Source organism: Rhinopithecus roxellana, chromosome 8 (genome assembly GCF_007565055.1).
Source record: "Rhinopithecus roxellana isolate Shanxi Qingling chromosome 8, ASM756505v1, whole genome shotgun sequence".
Lineage (NCBI taxonomy): Eukaryota > Metazoa > Chordata > Mammalia > Primates > Cercopithecidae > Rhinopithecus > Rhinopithecus roxellana.
The window spans coordinates 38360739-38380442 of record NC_044556.1 but is presented as its reverse complement, the minus strand read 5'-3'; the positions used below and the strand labels follow the sequence as shown (position 1 = coordinate 38380442).

Genomic DNA, 19704 nt, shown 5'->3' with positions numbered 1-19704 from the left:
GACCCAATGAGGGCTTAAAACAGAACAATGATAACAGGAATGGAAAAGTGAAGCCAAATTTAAGGTAAAAATCAGCAAAATTGACATTTTGCAGGTGCAAAAAAAGGGAGAAATCATGAACAACTCCCATGTTTAGTCATTGTAGCCATACTTGGGGAGTGTAGGTGCTATTAACTGAGACAGGGAACACAGAAGGTGGATTAGTTTGTGGTGACAGGTTGAGGAGCCTACAATAAGAACGGTGGGACTGACAGGCATTGCTCCTTTAAATGGTCATTGCCCCTTTAAGATTCTGCCCTTCCCCCTTAACCCACCCAAGCCCCTGCTGGATTTCCTTGCCCTAATTTACAGACAGCACCAAAGCTTCTGAGCATGCGCTCAAGGAAGAGCTGGACTAATTAAAGCTCTCCTGAGGTTCAAGGTATTGCATCTGTGCCTCTTAGCAAAGAGTTCCATTTTTGAGAGCATATTTTCTCCAGCTAACCATTTTTTCTCATTTTTTAAAAAATCTTTTTCTTCCATAACTTTATGGTATCTGTATCTTTTTTTTTTTTTAATCACTGAAGAATAATTAACATCTGGGTTTTTTTTAAATAATAATAAATTAAAATAATGTTTGCTATATAGCATCTATCAAAGATACTGTTTGATCCATGAGTGAAAAAAAGATTAACTTAATTTGATCAGTTACATAAATCTTGGGAGCAAATATAATCAATCATGATCATGTTCTTTTTTTTTTAATTACAAAACCTGTGCACCTTACTACTGTGTCATGTCTGTTGTTTCATTGGTAATTTGGTGTCCCAGATGGCTACTGAAATTTCGTGTGTAAGATAATAGACTTTCTGGATGTCCCATGTTGTTAGAAATCCTTGGAAATCAGTGTTCTATCCCAGCCTAAATGCACTGCCTTTTTTTAAAAAAAACCTGAAGAACATTTCTCCCTCTTCATAAGCCTTCATTCATGCTGAGATAACACTTTAGAGTTAGAATGTCACAGCACCATACCTTAATAAAGATAGCTAAAGTACATGTACCTCTGTCAACATTAAGTTGATATAAACATAGCAAATATGATGAGAAGAAACAAATCACTAGGGAGTCAGGAGATTTTGTGGGTAGATGCCTGGGAAGAAGGAGCAAAAGACAACGGGAAGAGAAGCAAAACGAAAATGGAGTTAGCAGTGAGGTGAACGTCATCTGGTCTTCCAAACCAACGATGGTCATTCAAAAAGATTGTTAAGTGGGTGAAAAACATATTAAAATAGAGCTACATTTAATATGGAGAAATTGGCCATTTCCATATCTCAAACCTTAGAAATAAAACAAAAGAGTATAAATAGAGTTAGGTATAAAATTCAGGAGGTTAAGGTAGAGAGATATGAAATATAAGGAAAATTAACCATTAATTATATTTGAATTTAGATACTGCTTGCTGAGAGTCCAATTTTACATATTTTCCAAGAGGCACTAAGCTTAGATAATAGTGCATTCATTTAATTCAGGAGATTCATTTCTGAGTGCCCATATGTAATGAAAACGTCAGTGTTGTTACTGTTTTTGTTGCTGTTACCGATGCTATTTCTTACACGGGAGAGTTATATAACTAGGGAATTCTGAGTGACATGATGAATTTGCTGTATTCATGGAGTCAATAAATAGAGTGATTCAGTAGAATGGATGAAAAACTTGGCCTATGCAGGCACAAATGCCTCACAGTTTCCCAGGATTAAAATATAGATGCTTATTGGAACTTCCAGAACCACTTCTATTGGTTGAGTATTGCACAAGGATGACAATGACCTATATCAAATATCTCAAAGCCAACTGGGCTTTTTAAGTTAAAACCAGCAATTTGCATTGCTTTTATTTTTTTCCATTTTTATTTATTTTTATTTCTGTTTTTTTTTTCCGTAAGTTATTGGGGTACAGGTGATATTTGGTTACGTAAGTTCTTTAGTCATAATTTGTGAGATTTTGGTGCACCCATCACCCAAGCAGTACACATTGCACTCCATTTGTAGTCTTCTATCCCTTGACCCCCTCCCACTCTTTTACCCCAAGTCCCCAAAGTCCATTGTATCATTTTTATGCCTTTGCGTCCTCATAGCTTAGCTCCCACCTATCAGTGAGAACATACGATGTTTGGTTTTCCATTCCTGAGTTACTTCACTTAGAACAATAGTCTCCAATCTCATCCAGGTTGCTGCAAATGCAGTTAATTCATTTCTTTTTATGGCTCAGTAGTATTACATCATAGATATATACACCACAGTTTCTTTATTCACTCATTGATTGATGGGCATTTGCGTTGGTTCCATGATTTTGCAATTGTGCTGCTATAAACTTGAGGGTGCAAATATCTTTTTCATGTAATGACTCCTTTTCCACTGGGTAGATACCCAGTAGTGGTATTGCTGGATCAAATGGTAGTTCTACTTTTAGTTCTTTAAGGAGTCTGCACACTGTTTTCCATATGTAGGTGGGGATGTACTAGTTTACATCCCCACCAGCAATGTAGAAGTGTTCCCTGATCGCTGCACCCACGCCAATGTCTACTGTTTTTTGATTTTTTGATTATGGCCATTCTTGCAGGAGTAAGGTGGTATCACATTGTGGTCTTGATTTGCATTTCACTGATCATCAGTGATGCTGAGCATTTTTTTTTTTTTCTTTTCTTTTTTTTTTGAGACGGAGTCTTGCTCTGTTGCTCTGTTGCCAAGGCTGGAGTGCGGTGGCGTGATCTCAGCTCACTGCAAGCTCTGCCTCCCGGGTTCACCCCATTCTCCTGCTTCAGCCTCCCTAGTAGCTGGGACTACAGGTGCCCACCAACACACCCAGCTAATTTTTTTGTGTTTTTAGTAGAGATAGCGTTTCACCATGTTAGCCAGGATAGTCTTGATCTCCTGACCTCATGATCCACCCGCCTCAGCCTCCCAAAGTGCTGGGGAGCATTTTTTCATGTTTGTTGGCCATTTGTATATCTTCTTTTGAGAATTGTCTATTCATGTCCTTAGCCCACTTTTTGATGGGATTGTTTGCTTTTTCCTACTGATTCGTTTGAGTTCATTGTAGATTCTGGATATTAGTCCTTTGTCAGATGTACAGATTGTGAAGATTTTCTCCCACTCCGTGGATTGTCTGTTTACTCTGCTGACTGTTCCTTTTGCTGTGCAAAAGCTCCTTAGTTTAATTAAGTCTCAACTATTTATCTTTGTTTTTATTGCATTTTCTTTTGGATTCTTGGTCATGAAATCCTTGCCTAAGCTATTGTCTAGAAGAGTTTTTCCAGTATTGCCTTCTAGAATTTTTATAGTTTCAGGTATTAGATTTAAGTCCTTAATCCATCTTGAGTTGATTTTTGTATAAGGTGAGAGATGAGGATCCAGTTTCATTTCCATACATGTGGCTTGCCAATTATCCCAGCACCATTTGTTGAAAAGGGTGTCCTTTCCCCACTTTATGTTTTTGTTTGCTTTCTTGGAGACCAGTTTGCTGTAAGTATTTGGGTTTATTTCTGGGTTCTCTATTCTGTTCCATTGGTCTATGTACCTATTTTTATACCAGTACCATGCTGTCTTGTTGACTATGGCCCTATAGTATAGTTTGTAATTAGGTGGTGTGATGCCTCCAGATTTATTATTCTTTTTGCTTAGACTTGCTTTGGGTATGCAGGCCCTTTTTTGGTTCCATATGAATTTTAGAATTGTTTTTTCTAATTTTGTGAAGAATGATGGTGGTATTTTGATGGGGATTGCACTGAATTTGTAGATTGCTTTTGGCAGTGTAGTCATGTTCACCATATTGATTCTACTTATCCATGAGCATGGGATGTGTTTCCATTTGTTGTATCGTCTGTGATGTCTTTCAGCAGTGTTTTGTAGTTTTCCTTGTAGAGATTTTTTGACTCCTTCATTAGGTATATTCCTAAATATTTTATTATTTTGGCAGCTATTGGAAAAGGGGCTGCTGAGTTCTTGATTTGATTCTCTGCTTGGTCGCTGTTGTTGTATAGAAAAGCTACTGATTTGTGTACATTAATCTTGTATCCAGAAACTTTGCTGAATTCTTTTATCATTTCTAGGAGCTTTCTGGAGGAGTCTTTAGGGTTTTCGAGGTAAATGATCACATGGTCAAAAAACACTAACAGTTTGACTTCCTCTTTACTGATTTGGATGTCCTTTATTTCCTTCTCTTGTCTGACTGCTCTGGCTAGGACTTCCAGTACTATGTTGAAGAGGAGTGGTGAAAATGGGCATTCTTACCTTGTTCCGGTTCTCAGAGGGAATGCTTTCAACTTTTCCCCATTCGGTATTATGTTGGCTGTGGGTTTGTTGTAGATGGCTTTTATTACATTGAGATTATGTCCCTCATATGCCAATTTTGCCGAGAGCTTTAATCATAAAGGGATGCTGGATTTTGTTAAATGCTTTTTCTGCATCTATTGAGATGATAGTGTGATTTTTGTTTTTAATTCTGTTTATATTGTGTATCACATTTATTGACTTGCATATGTTAAACCATCGCCACATCCCTGGTATGAGACCCACTTGATTGTGGGGTATTATCTTTGTGATATGTTGTTGGATTTGGTTAGCTAGTCTTTTTTTTTTTTTTTTTTTTTTTGGAGTCTCGCTCTGTCGCCCAGGCCAGTGGCACCCTCTCACCTCATTGCAAGCTCCGCCTCCTGGGTTCATGCCATTCCCCAGCCTCAGGCTCCAGAGCAGCTGGGACTACAGGCGCCCGCCACCACGCCCAGCTAATTTTTTGTATTTTTAGTAGAGACGGGGTTTCACTGTGTTAGCCAGGATGGATATTTTGTTAAGGATTTTAGCATCTATATTCATCAAGGATATTGGTCTGTAGTTTTCTTTTTTGGTTTTGTCCTTTCTGGTTTTGGTATTAGGGTAATGCAAGCTTCATACAATGAATTAGGGAGGGTTCGTTCTTTCTCTGTCTTGTGGAATAGTGTCAAAAGGATTGGTACTGATTCTTCCTTGAATATCTGCTAGAATTCTGCTGTGAATCCATGTGGTCCCAGACACTTTTTGTTGGTAACTTTTTTTTTTTTTTTTTTTTTTTGAGACAATTTCCCTCTTGTTGCCCAGGCTGGCATGCAATGGTGCGAACTCAGCTCACTGCAACCTCCATCTCCCAGGTTCAAGCGATTCTCCTGCCTCAGCGTCCCAAGTAGCTGGGATTACAGGCATACACCACCACACCCAGCTGAATTTGCATTTTTAGTAGAGATGAGGTTTCACCATGTTGGTCAGGCTGGTCACAAACAGTAATTTTTTAATTACCATATCAATCTCACTGCTTGTTATTGGTCTGTTCGGAGTATCTAATTTTTCCTGATTTAAGTTAGGAGGGTTATATTTTTCCAGGAATTTATCCATCTCTTCTAGGTTTTGTAGTTTATATGTGTGAAAGTGTTCATAGTATCCTTGAATGATCTTTTGTATTTCAGTGGTGTCCGTTATAATATCTTCTGTATCATTTCTTAATGAGGTTATTTGGATTTTCTTCTTTTCTTGGCTAATCTTGCTAACGGTCTATCAATTTTATTTATCTCCTCAAAGAACCAGCTTTTTGTTTCATTTACCTTTTGTATTTTTGTGTGTGTGTTTCAGTTTCATTTAGTTCTGGTCTGATCATGGTTTGTTTTTTTTTGTTTTTTTGTTTTTTTTTTTTCTGCTGCTGGGTTTGGGTTTGGTTTGTTCTTGTTTCTTTAGTTCCATGAGGTGTGAGCTTAGAATGTCAGTTAGTGCTCTTTCAGTCTTTTTGATATAGGCATTTGGTATTATGAACTTTCCTCTTAGCACTGCCTTTGCTGTATCCCAGAGGTTTTGATAGTTTGTGTCATTACTCTCATTCAGTTTGAAGAATTTTTTAATTTCCATGTTGATTTTGTTTTTGACCCAATGCTCATTCAGAAGCAGGTTATTTAATTTCTATGTATTTGCATGGTTTTGAAGGTTCCTTTTGGAGTTGATTTCCCTTTTCCCTTTTTATTCCACTGTGGTCTGAGAGAGTGCTTGATATAATATCAATTTTCTTAAAAGTTTTGAGACTCTTATGGCCTATCGTATGGTCTATCATGGAGAAAGTTCCATGAGTTGTTGAATAGAATGTGTATTCTGTGGTTGTTGGATGAAATGTTCTGTATATATCTATTAAGTCCATTTGTTCCAAGGTATCATTTAAATCCATTGTTTCTTTGTTGATTATCTTTCTTGATGACCTGTCAAGTGCTGTCAGTGGAGTACTGAAGTCCCACACTATTATTGTGTTGCTGTCTATCTCATTTCTTAAGTCTATTAGTAATTGTTTTATAAATTTGGTAGCTCCAGTGTTAGGCACATATATATTTAGGATTGTGATATTTTCCTCTTGGACAAGGCCTTTTACTGTTATATAATGTCCCTCTTTGTCTCTTTTAACTGCTGTTGCTTTAAAGTTTGTTTTGTTAGATATAAGAATAGCTACCCCACTCGCATTTGGTGTCTATTTGCATGAAATGCCTTTCCCCCTGCTCTTTACTTTAAGTTAATATGAGTCCTTATGTGTCAGTTTAGTCTCCTGAAGGCAGCAGGTAGTTGGCTGGTGAGTTCTTATCCATTCTAAGGTTCTGTATCTTTTACGTGGAGCATTTAGGCCGTTCACATTCAATGTTAGTATTGAGATGTGAGTTACTACTGCATTCATTGTGCTATTTTTTGCCTGTGTACCTTGGATTTTTGTTTTATGTTTTTGCCTTTTAACTTGTTTTTTTTTTTTTGTTTTATAGGTCCTGTGTGATTTATGCTTTAAAGAGTTTCTGTTTTGATGTGTTTCCAGGATTTGTTTAAAGATTTTGAGCTTCTTTTAGCAGTTCTTGTAGTGGTGGCTTGGTAGTATCAAATTCTCTCACCCATTGTTTATCTGAAAAAGACCATATCTTTCCTTCATATATGATGCTTAGTTTCACTGAATACAAAATTCTTAGCTGATAATTGTTTTGTTTGAGGAGGCTGAAGATAGGGCCCCAATCCCTTCTAGCTTATAGGGTTTCTGCTGAGAAATCTGCTGTTAATCTGATAGATTTTCCTTTATAAGTACCTGGTGCTTCTCTCACCGCTCTTAAGATTATTTTCTTCATCTTAACTTTAGATAACCTGATGACAGTGTGCCTAGGCAATGAGCTTTTTCTGACGAATTTCCCTGGTGTTCTTTGTGCTTCTTGTGTTTGGTTGTCTAGGTCTCTGGCAAGGTAGGGGAAGTTTTCCTCGATTATTCCCCCAAAATGTTTTCCAAGCTTCTAGAATTCTCTTCTTCCTCAGAACACCAATTATTCTTAGGTTTGGTTACTTAACATAATCCCAGACTTCTTGGAGGCTTTGTTCATATTTTCTTATTCTTTTTAGTCTTTGTTGCATTGGGTTAATTCGAAGACCCTGTCTTCGAGCTCTGAATTTCCTTCTTCTACTTGTTCAATTCTGTTGCTGAGACTTTCCAGAGCATTTTGCATTTCTATAAGTGTCTCAAATGTTTCCTGAATTTTTTATTTTTTCTTTAAGCTATTTTCCTTGAATATTTTTCCCTTCAATTCTTGTATCATTTTTTGGATTTCCTTGCATTGGGCTTTGTCTTTCCCTGTTGCCTTCCTAATTAGCTTAATAACTAACCTCTTGAATTCTTTTTCAGGTAAATCAAGGATTTCTTCTTGGTTTGGATTCATTGCTGGTGAACTAGTGTGATTTCTGGGGGGTGTTAAAGAACCTTGTAACCAGAGTTGGTTTTCTGGTTCCTTCTCGTTTGGGTAGGCTCTGTCAGAGGGAAGGTCTAGGGCTGAAGGCTGTTGTTCAGATTCTTTTGTCCCACGATGTGTTCCCTTGATGTAGTACTCTCCCCCTTTTCCTATGGATGTAACTTCCTGTGAGCCAAACTGCAGTGATAGTTGTCTCTCTTCTGTGTCTAGCCACCCAGGGAGACCTGGCTCTGGGCTGGTACTGGGGGTTGTCTGCACAGAGTCCAGTGATGTAAACTGTCTCTGGGTCTCCTAGCCGTGGATACCAGAGCCTGTTCCGGTGGGGGTGCAATGAACTCCGTGAGGGTTCTTAGCTTTGGTGGTTTAATGCTCTATTTTTGTGCTGGTTGGCCTCCTGTCAGGAGGTGGTGCTTTCCAGAGAGCATCAGCTATGGTAGTATGGAGAGGAATCGATGGTGGGTGGGACCCTAGAACTCCCAAGATTGTATGACCTTTGTCTTCAGCTACCAGGGTGGGTAGGGAAGGACCATCAGGTGGGGTCAGGGCTAGGCGTGTCTGAGTTCAGACTCTTCTTGTGGGGATCTTGCTGTGGCTGAGTATTTGGGATATCTCCTGGGTCCCGCAGGAGCAGTCAGCTTCCTTCAGAGGGTCTGTGGGTCCTCTCGGGATTGCTGGCTTGTTCTTGCAGTCGGTCTGGAGCTGAAATTCACAATGCAAGCCTCCGCACGCTGCTCTGTCCATCTGAATCGTCTAGTTCTGCCTCCTGTCTGCCATAATGATCTGTCTCCCTCTCCATTGCTTTTAGAAAATAGGAAACCTAAGTAGATTACAGAGAATCAAGTTTGATACACTTAATCTACTCAGGCTCAGAAAAGAGAGGTCACAAATCCTAAACCATTCTGAAAATCATCAGTCTTAGAATGCATTCAGCACATGGTTGCTGAGGACCTACTCTGTACTGAGCACTGTTCTAGAGATAATACAATGTTAAACCTGACAAAAATTCTTGCTTGTGGAGCTTCCATTCCAGTGAAGACTTTTCCTTCTTGGCAGCAGTTCCAGGTGGAATGGGTGGGGTGATGGCAAGGAGAAAGAGAATTAAGTTGTAGATTGTGGAAATTGCACACTTGCTCTATTATCTGATCATGAAATAAAAACATAAGCAATATGATGTCCAGGCCTTATGACTCACGCCTGTAATCTCAACACTTTGGGAGGCCGAGGTGGAAGGATCATTTGAGTCCAGGCGTTCAAGACTAGCCTGGGCAACATAATGAGACCTCATCTGTAAAAAATATTTTTAAAAATTAGCCAGGCATGGTGGCATGCACCTGTAATCCCAGCTACTTGGAAAGCTGAGGTGGGAGGATCTCTTGAGCCAGGGAGGTCAACATTGCAGTGAGCCCTGACCACACCACTGCACTCCAGCCTGAGTCACAAAGCAAGACTCTGTCTCAAAAATAATAATAAAATAATAAACCAAAAAAACCCATAGTAATGTGAACCAAATAGATTTTTATAAGGATGATATCCATTAAGTCTTCTTCATTCTCATGGCTTTTGTCCCTGTGTTTATTTGCCTTAAGAATGTAGCCAAATCTTACCTCCCTCTGGTGAAAATCACTTAGTAGAAAGTTACATTAATGCACAAATTCACAAAGAGAATTTGCATGATTTTCAGAACCAAATTAATCCCTAATTTACTGGCATACAGCTCTTTGAGCCAAAAGATCATATTGCATTTTAAACAATATAAACTCATCCTTTATCAGTCTTCATTTGCATAAGAAGCATCTTATTCTCAGCCAAACAATGCAAATCCAATCCTGAAAGTTATTTGTTCCAGCACAAGACTTTGAATATTCTGTTTCATTTTCTACTCCTACAGTTAATCTGCCAGAGCCAAGATTATTCCTTCACCTTTTCTTAGTCCCTGAACCTTTTGCAAAGCCAATGAAAGTTATGAGATTTCTCAGAAATATGAGGGTACAGGAAAATGTAAACTCATACACAAACATATTTTGAATGCCGCTTTTTAAAAAAATCACCAAGTCCAACCCCCATATGATAAAAATGATAAATTAAGGCTATGGGAAGTTAAAAAATATGCTAAAGATGGTTAAGAGACATACTGAAAGTCACACAGTCAACAGAGAAGTACATGAAACCAAGTTCTCAAAAGTTTGTGTTTTGTTCTGCCAGTACCTGAGACTGCTCTCAGATATATACGTCCCCAGCTCTGAACCACTTTGCCAATATTAACATAGAACAGCATTATCTTTATAACACATTTGCACTCTGATTCCTTTGTAAACAGGGTTAATGTATCCTGTGACCCACAATGATTTTAGGGTTGCCACTTGAGCTGAATAAGGCCTTCCCTCCCATCTTCCAACGCAGAAACTCTGGGTGGGCGTCCAGAGCAACTCAGCAACATGACTGCCATCACAAACATGTGCAGAAAGAGTTCTGTCCTGTTGTGTTGGAAGCCAGAGAATGGAATAGTTTTGTAGCTCTCCTTTGTGGCTTATTCCTTACTCAACAGCCATTCTGCTTTTGACCTGAAAAACTGGGCCAGGGAGATGCTGTACCATCAGGCATATTTCTTATTGGACTGTGAAAGTCTAGCATATGGCTAATTACAATTTATACCTCCTTAAGTGCTCTAACAATCCACTAAAGGCTGTTTTGTCTCTTTGGTTTACTGTTTGTAGCACTTTTTGCAGGCGAAGCAGTAAACAATTCCTTTGGAGGTACTTTTTCATTTCAAATGATGATGGAAGATGATGATCTTCTGTCTGGGTTGTTAATGATATATTCTCAGCCTGATCTGTTAAATGACTGTGTTTCTAATGATGTGTCATTTGCTTTATACAGTGTCCTGGTGACCAATTTTCTATTTCTTCATCTTCCTTCCATGGTGGAGACATGCCCATTGAGGATAAAATAAGAACTAAGGTAGGTGAAGGAAAAATAAAGAAGATGAGATTTTAGGAACAAAATATCTATGACATAAAATGCACTAATAGAAGTAATAACTAATAAAGATATTTGAAGTGACTTGTTTCATTTTTGTATTCTTATTTTTGTCACTGCCCTTTTCAGCTGTGTGTTTGTGAGACAAAATTGTGCTCTGTTGCAAGAAGATGGATGTCTCTTAAAACAGCATAGAATGGAAAAATATTGCCTTAAAGTTAATGTAGTTTTTAATTTGTTAGATATTAAAATGCAAGCTGATAACTAGACATCACTTAAAAAGAGAGGTTTTCTATTTAATGAAGTGGTTTGCACGGGGAATAGACGTTCTGACAGAGATGGTCTATTGATGTTGGATGTAGAAGTCAGGATGAATTTAGTCCCAGGGCTCTCTACTGGCACTGCCAACAGGTGACCAGCTGGCACCAAATATGAGCATGACAGCTTAGTGCACTCAACTGAGACCCACGTTTCTATTTTCCTTCATCCAGGGAGTAGCTAAAAACATGATCTCTAATTCCCTTACTGGCATGGAACAGGGCAGAAATAAATGAATTTCCAGTTAACAATTCTAAGTAAAAATGTGTCCAATAATTTACAATTTTAAAGTTTAAGCTTAGTAGTGTTTATAAAGTGATCCATGGACTAAAGTAATGTAAGCCTCATGAGTTCTCCACCATATTAACATATTTAGAAAAGCTGACAATATGAGAGATTTCAAATTTGCAAATTCATCTTTGAGATCAATGTTAATGGGATGAATATCTTTAGGAAAAACTTATACCTCCTTGATGCGGATACACAGCAAGGAGAGAAGACTCAGCCCTTCTCCTTTAATCCTAAATTGTTTGATTTGACTTAAGCCCAACTTATCTGTGATAAAGATTTTCATAAATATTTCATATGAGTTCTTGAAGTTTAATGTTTTCCTTTTCATTAATATTGCTCTTTTAATTTTAAGGGAACCTTAAAAGGTACCCTTAAAGCTCCCAAGGAAGGGTTTAAAAGAGGAAAAAAGGAGTTATGACAACCTGCTTCAGTGAGGCTCAGGATTATTACACCTCAGGGTCAGATGGGCCAATCAGACAGATGGACCTGAAACACCAAGGTGTAACCCTTGAGCCCCAGCCAGCTGCTCTGTGGGAGACCAGGAAGTCTCCAACTTCCTACAAACAGTGGCTGTTTAGGGCAGAGGGGCATCTGGAGTTCAATCACAATCATACCCGCCTCCTTACTTCTCTGGCACCTTTCAAGAGAATATATATTCTTTCATTAGGAATATATATGATATATTCCCCAAGAAGATTTTAAAATACATACAGAGAACCAAAATACAAAGTTACATGAAACAAAATACTTTACAGAAAAGAGGCTAGAGGGCTGGTTATAGCATTGGTTGGGGGGGAGTCTTATGACAAAAGAACTTTGATATGATTGCTTGTAGTATTTTTTTAATAGCTTCCACTGCTCATTATATTCATTTTCCTTTAAATACATGAACATATTTACAATAACTAACTTTAAGTCCTTGTCCCCTCATCTGCTGCTGTTCTATCATCTCTTCATTTCTGGGTTTGTTTCTATTGACTAATTTTTCTCCCGGTTATAGGTCTCAATTTCCTACTTCTTCTCATATATAGTAATTTCTTATTGGATACTGTAAGTTTCTTATTGGATACTGAAATTTTTTTATTGAGCATTGGAATTTGTTGTCTTAAGGGGTGGTAGACTTTTTTCTAGCAGGCAACTAATTTACTTGTGCATTAGCTTGAGTCTTTTGAAACTTGTTCTTAAGCTTTGTTGGAGTGAATTTAGAGTAACCTTTACTACAGGGCCAGTTTACTTCTCCTAGAAAGGCATGATTTCTGAAGTTTCTATGAATGCCCCACATGTTCAAAGTAGACTCTTCAATTTGGCTTTTGCCTCTTTCATACCTTGGAACTGCTTTTTCTGAGATAACCAGTAACTTCTAAATCCAAAGGATACTTTTCAGTTTTCATCTTACTTGACTTCTTGGCGGTGGCATTTAACATTGTTAACCACTCCTACGTTCTGGAAGCACTCACTTCTGTAGCTTTTGTTTCGTGACATTCTCCTTGTTTTCCTCTTACCTCCATGATTATTTTGCAGGTTTTCCATCTCCTAGCCAATCCTTAAATATTACTCAGAGATATTTCCTCAATCCCTTTTCTCATTTTGTTCTATATTCTCTTTCTCCAGGGAATCCCATGATGTCTGTCCCATGGCTTCCATTACCCCCTATTTTACACTAAAAACAAACAAACAAACAAACAAAAAACCTATGTATTCTCAACCCCAGACCTCTCGTCCAAGCTTCAGATCCCTGCCCTCAATGCCAACTACTTCGTCAGTCTCTCTTTTTGGATATCTCACACATATTGTGTTCAAAAGTGACCTCATGACTCCAGCCCATGCACTACATCTGCTCCTCTTCCAAGGTTTCTGTTTTATTAAAAGATAGCATCCTGTTCCCCATACAAAAAAAAGGCGGGGGGGACTCATTCCTGAAACTTCACCTCTGATATATATGAATCATCAAAGATAATCCTTTTTTTCCTTCTAAATATCTCTTGAATCTGTTCCCAAGATCCAGTAAGAAACTATTGGTCCTGCACACCAGCCGGGTTCTAGAGAAGAAGAGGTATACTTGGCATGTTGATGTAGCAGGGCTGAGACAGCCTCAGATGTTACCCACAGCCAGATTGTTTTAGAAGAAGTAGGACATTTTCTAAGCATTTAGAGAATAGTTGAGACATGTAGGGATCAGTGGACCTGAGAAAGTATCAAGATGGGACAAAAAGAGTACAGCAGAAGTCTGAGTAAACCATAGGCTCCATGGGACCAAGGGTGTGTCAGTGGATTCCAGAGTAGATGCATGAGCAAGGAGACCAGAGTATCCACCCACACCCACCTTGTACAAGATCCAAACAGACCTCCCTCTTCTAATTAAGCTGTAATACTGAGGAAGGAATGGAGAGACCTCAAATTGACTAAAAGCAAATGTTCAGCTTCCAGAAGAATGGGGGCTTGAAGTTGAAATTAGCTTCACTTATATAAAAAATAAAATTCTGCTTCTTGAAAAGGAATAAAAATCATACCCAATATGTGAATAATACCAAATACCATTGCTAAATACTTTATATTTAACCTGAATTGTGAATAAGCATAGATGCAAAGATCAAGTAGGTTCTGCAATTAGGAATCTCCACTGCCATCATTCTCTTCTAAGCCACCGTCGTCTCTTGCCTAGATGTCAGTAATCATCTCCTGAATGTTCTCTCGAGTTCATTCTTTACCTCCAGTCCCCTTCTCCACACCAATATGTAATGATGTTTTTTTTTGAGACGGAGACTCACTCTGGAGTGCAGTGGCATGGTCTCAGCTCACTATAACCTCCACCTCCCAGGTTCAAGCAATTCTCCTGTTTCAGCCTCCCAAGTTGCTGGGACTACAGGCACGTGCCACATCTGGCTAATTTTTTGTATTTTTAGTAGGGATCGCGTTTCACCGTGTTAGCCAGGATGGTCTTGATCACCTGACCGCATGATCCACCCACCTCGACCTCCCAAAGTGCTGGGATTACAGGTGTGAGCCCCCGCGCCCGGCCTGTGTTTTTTTTTTTTTTTTTTAAATGCAGACTTGATCCTATCACTCATCTGCTTATAACCTGTTAACACTTTCGCTGTTCCTAGAGTCCAAATGCATTTACCAGCACCTCCAAAACCCTGCACTCCACTGCAGTTACCCCTCGGGTTCCCTTTCCTCCATTCTCTCCTTCACTCTCCCCACTCCAGGGGTAGTGCATTGGACTTCTTGAAGCTTCTCTAGTATGCCGAACCTATAGGACCCTTTCTTCCTGGAATACCCCTCTTCCTTCTCCCTCTATACCCACACCAACCTGTTAACCAGCCTGGCATCATTCACTTCCCTGCTTAAGTGCTACTTCTGCCTTGAAGCCTTCTTCCTTTGCTCAGGTCAGGCCAGAACCTGTGACACACTTTTATTGGCTCCCTGTCATTTTACCTCATAGCACTTTACCATACCTGGGCTCCATGAGAGGAGAGATGGGGCGTGCCAATCCTCAACACCCAGAAGACATACAGCACCCCAAACGGTTGTCTGGCACAAAGAGGGCATGCAATAAATGTTGAATAAATAAAAGGAGTCCAGAAAACTAATTCTCACCAAAGTGTTAATTGATAGTGGTTTAGAGTACTTCTTAAAGGGTAGAGGATATCCAGGTAAACTTTGCAAACTTTAAGGTGTGCATCTCTACCGGCAAAGATTCAATTATTAGCATATTTCTTGCCAGAGGCTTCCTAGTTCCTGACATTTCATTCTGTTCACTAAGAGAGAAGGGAACAGAGATGTCCTTTAAATCCCTGTGTCATCTGTCCCCTGCCTGCCTCTCTCACTTCATCTTGTCCCACAGCTCCTCCCCTCTCCTGTGCTCTGCCCAGATGGGATTTGTTTCAATTCCTTGACTGGTAAGTTCTTTCCCTACCGGTCTCGGGTACCTCCATGTGGGATGCTCTCTCCACCCCCATCTTGCTCTTTACAAGGAGAGCACCTTGACAACACAAATGCCACCGCCCAAGAGAGGCCAGCTCTGTTATTCCCTGTTGTTGCACTCTCTTTGTGCCTGTCAGAGCATTTAACCACAGTTGGTAATTTCATGCCTTTATTTATTTACTTACTTTAGTCTATCTCCTTTACTAATTTGTAAATAAAGGCAGGGACAACAACTACTTTGTTCACTGTTGTTTGCCAAGAATCTAGCACAGGGCCTAGGACATAGTTGGTAAATCCTATTTATTGAATAAATGAATATTTACAATAAAGCAGAGCTGATAAATTTATTGACTGTCACGCCATGTGTATCTTAAAGGGAAACTGGAATGTTTTTGTTAACATGGAGGTTTGGCAAGCCAGACATAAAAGTAAATCTAAAGTTGCATCTGAAAGATTACTTAGCTGAAGGTGGAGGGAAAGGGAAGGAAAGAGAAAAGAAAGGAATGGGAAGTCTAGAGAATGGGATAAAAAATAAGTAAAAGTAAGGGAGCAAATGCAGATTGGAACATTTACTCTGATGTGTTCTCCCAAGAACTTTGTCTTAGAAATTTCTTTTTTCTGTGCTTTAAGCCTATACAAATTAACGTGAAGGAAAAAAATATTCAGCCTGTAGATTAATTTTGCCAAGTAAGTCATTGGGCTCCTGTATTCATTTCCTATTGCTGCTATATGTAACAAGTCGCCACAAATGTTGTGGCTAAAAACAACAGACGTTTACTCTTCTTACAGTTCTAGAAGTCAGAAGTTCGAAATGAGTCTTACAGGGCAAAAATCAAGGAGTCTGCAGGAATGGTTCCTCCTGGAAGCTCCAGGGGAGAATTCTTCCCTGCCTCTTTCAGCTTCTGGGGATGCCAGCATTTCTTGGCTTATGTTACTTCACTCCACTCTGCTTCTGCGGTCTCATTACCTTCTCTGTGTGCGTTTTCTCCACTTGTGTGGTCAAATCTCTTTCTGCTTCCTTTTGATTACACAATTACATTTAGGGCCCACCTGAATAAGCCATGCTCATCTCCTGCTATCAGGATCCTTAATTTAACACATCTGCAAGGCCCCTTGTGTGGCTGTGTACTCACAGGTTCCAGGGATTAAGATATGAATAGCTTCGAGGCCCATTACTGAGCCTACTGCAGGTCTATTTCAGATGTGAATTTCTATCTCACTGCCTCCTCAAACCAACATGTGTTTGTTTGTTTGGGGTATTGGCTTTGTTTGTTTTTTAGAATTCTAATAACTTCTTTATTATTATTTTTTTTTGCCTTCAGAGCTCTAGCAATTTTCAATGCTAATCAAACTTCAACTGTCGGTATAATGCCTCATATTTCTCCTAGATCCAAAACTTGATTTTTAGAAGGGAGAGAAAGTATATTGTAAGCCAACTTCAACTTTGTTTCCTCTCAGGCACCTGTAAAGAAATACCTGAGACTGGGTAATTTATAAAGAAAACAGGTTTAATTGACTCACAGTTCTGCAGGCTTAACAGGAAATATAACTGGGAGGCCTCAGGAAACAAACAATCAGGAAGGCAGAGGGGACTGAGGCACATTTTGCCATGGTGGAGTAGGAGAGAGAGAAGGAGCAAATGAGGAGGGGCCACACACTGTTAAATGCCACCAGATCTCATGAGAATTCTGTCATGAGACAGCACTAGGGGGATGGTACTGAAATGTTAAAAACCACCCCCATGATCCAGTCACCTCCCATGCCCTACCTTCAACATGTAGAGATCACAATTCGACATGAGATTTGGGTGGGGACACAGAACAAACCATATCAGCATCTCTTTCGAAAGGGGTCTCCAGTGAAACTAAACATAAATTAAGTCTTTACCTGATTAAAAATCTGTTTTAGAGATGTCAGAAAATAAAACTTCTAGAGATTTCTATTTGGCAAAGTTCTGAGCAACACCCTTTAATTTGTTTTGGGTCTTATAAGATCTAGTTCTGTTTGTCTAGAGGCAGTAGAAATTCACTGCAGGGAGTGCTGTGTTTTTCTACTTCCACTCCACAGAACTGGAACTTGAAAATCAATTTGAATGGTGTTTGCTCATTAAGCTGTTATTTAATAACCCTGAAAACCAGCCAAACTGCATAACCCCAGGTAAAAGTCAAGTTACGCTTAAGGAAATAACTGTAATGACCACTCCCTGAAGGTACATAAGTGTCTGGCCTTCATTGAAAGCCTGAGTGCAGAGCCTGGAGCTGCTCTTTGAAGGAGACTTTAGTCTGTGGCCAGGCAGGTAGGAAGCTATTTCTGTAATAAGCCCCAGCCTTCTCAGCTCAGTTGTTATGGACATATATTAGTTACTCTCAGACCAGTGCTGTCCAATAGAAATATAATGTGAGCATTATATTTAAGCATGTAATTGAAATTTTTCTAGTAAAAGCAAAAAAGCAAGTGAAAGTAATTTTAGTAATATGGCTTGTTTAATTCTGTATGTTCAAAATACTGTCATTTCAACATGAATCAATAAAATGAATAATTATTGAGGGTGGGCACAGTGGCTCACACCTATAATCCCAGCAATTTGGGAGGCTGAGGTGGGTGGATCACCTGAGGTCAGGAGTTCAAGACCAGCCTAGCCAACATGGTGAAACTCCATCTCTACTAAAAATACAAAAAATTAGCCAGGCGTGGTGGCAGGTTCCTGTAATCCCAGCTACTCAGGAGACTGAGGCAGAAGAATCGCTTGAACCCAGGAGGCAGAGGTTGCAGAGAGCTGAGATGATGCCATTGTACTCAAGCCTGGGCAACAAGAGCAAGATTCCATCTCAAACAAACAAAAAAGAATAATTATTGAGAGAGTTTATATTATTTTTTTTCATATTAAGTCATAATTCTGGTGTGTATTTTATGCTTCTATGACATATTGATTTGGACCAGCCATCTTTCATGTGTGCAGCAGCCCCGAGTGGGTAGTGGCTATCGTATCAGACAGTACAGTTACAGCCTTTATGGTCGATTAATAAAATTATATTTGATCATTAGTTATTCTTCTGCCATCATAAATAAACTCTTTTACTCCTTTATATACTTTCTGGTTTTGTTGTATTTTTTGCTTATTAGGTTTCTTTTTAGCTGTTTTTATTTTCCTCATTAGGAAACAGGAAGTTGAAACAGGAAGTTCCACCCTTTAAGAGAAGAGAACACCCCTTTCTGTTAAGGGGTGGAAGTTGGAGGGTAACCCATGTACTAAAAATGAGATAAAATGATTTTTATTCCCCTAGTTAATGTCACAGATGCCCTCTGAGCCCTTCAAAAAGATATCCTCAAAGTTCCAGAATGTGGCCTTGGCCCGAAAAACAGAACATGGGAACAGGTGATGAAACTATACTTCAACTGCTCTAGCAAAACCCAAATGCCTCCCAAGATAGCAGCAACACCTGTCAACATGAGATCGGGACAGCTCAGTCTCTGCATGAAGAAATACTCTTGAACTGGGATGGGATTCTGGAAATCTGGCTTTACTAGCTAGTTGGGAGACCTTGGGTAATTTTTTTATTTGAATTATTTGAACCTCAGAGCACTCTTTACTAAAATGATGAAGTTAGAATAGGTCAGTGGTTTTCTAACATTAAGCTGTGAACTCGTTTTTCAAACAAAACTACAGAGAATCCCAGTACTTCAAATAGATCCAAGTAGAGCTTCTCTGATACCGGTAATGACAGGAAGTTATAAGGATGGGACCAGCAATCTACTGCCTCTGTCTTCCTTTTGCATCTGAGGCACAGTTTGAAAACGTGGATAGAGAGTCTCCACTATAGCTTTCAGCATTAAGCATTCTAATTCTCTGCCATTCTGCATTGTGCTGTATCAGCCAATACTCCCAATTAGCTCAAGCTGTAGACTAAGCACAAAGTAGATAGGAGATCATTTCCCCAGGAGACTTGCACAGGTTCTAAGCACATTTTCTTTGGAGCCCCACTATCCTACCCTACAGCATATCAAATACCTAATTTGCTTTGTTGTTTTAGAGACTTTTTTTTTTTCAGGTCTCAAGTATTTGTAAAAGTCCTTAAAAAACCCATGGGCTAATGTGCAAAATCCTCACTTTCGTTTTTGCCACTTTTTTTTATTTGAGACAAGGTCTCACTCTGTCACCCAGAATACAGTGCAGTGGCTCCATCATGGTTCATTGCAGCCTCAACTCCTGGGCTCAAGCAATCCTCCTGCCTCAGCCTCCCTAGAAGCTGGAAATACTGGCACTTGCCACCATCCCCGCTAATTTTTAAATTTTTTATAGAGATGAGGTATCCCTATGTTGCCCAGACTGGTCTCCAACTCCTGGCTTAAGCAATCCTCCTGCCTCAGCCTCCCAAAGTGCTGGGATTACAAGTATGAGCCACTGTTCCCAGCTACTTTTTGCAACTCTTCTTTAATTCCTA

At 39.3% G+C, this 19704-nt stretch overlaps 1 long non-coding RNA gene across 1 annotated transcript in view; it reads left to right on the top strand.

The window, feature by feature from the left end:
- The window catches only part of LOC104665936, a 54833-nt gene that overhangs the window by 7393 nt on the left and 27736 nt on the right, over nucleotides 1-19704 (top strand). The window contains exon 2 of the long non-coding RNA XR_748481.2: nucleotides 10631-10711. This is a non-coding gene — a long non-coding RNA (uncharacterized LOC104665936). The remainder of the gene's footprint in view (nucleotides 1-10630; nucleotides 10712-19704) is intronic.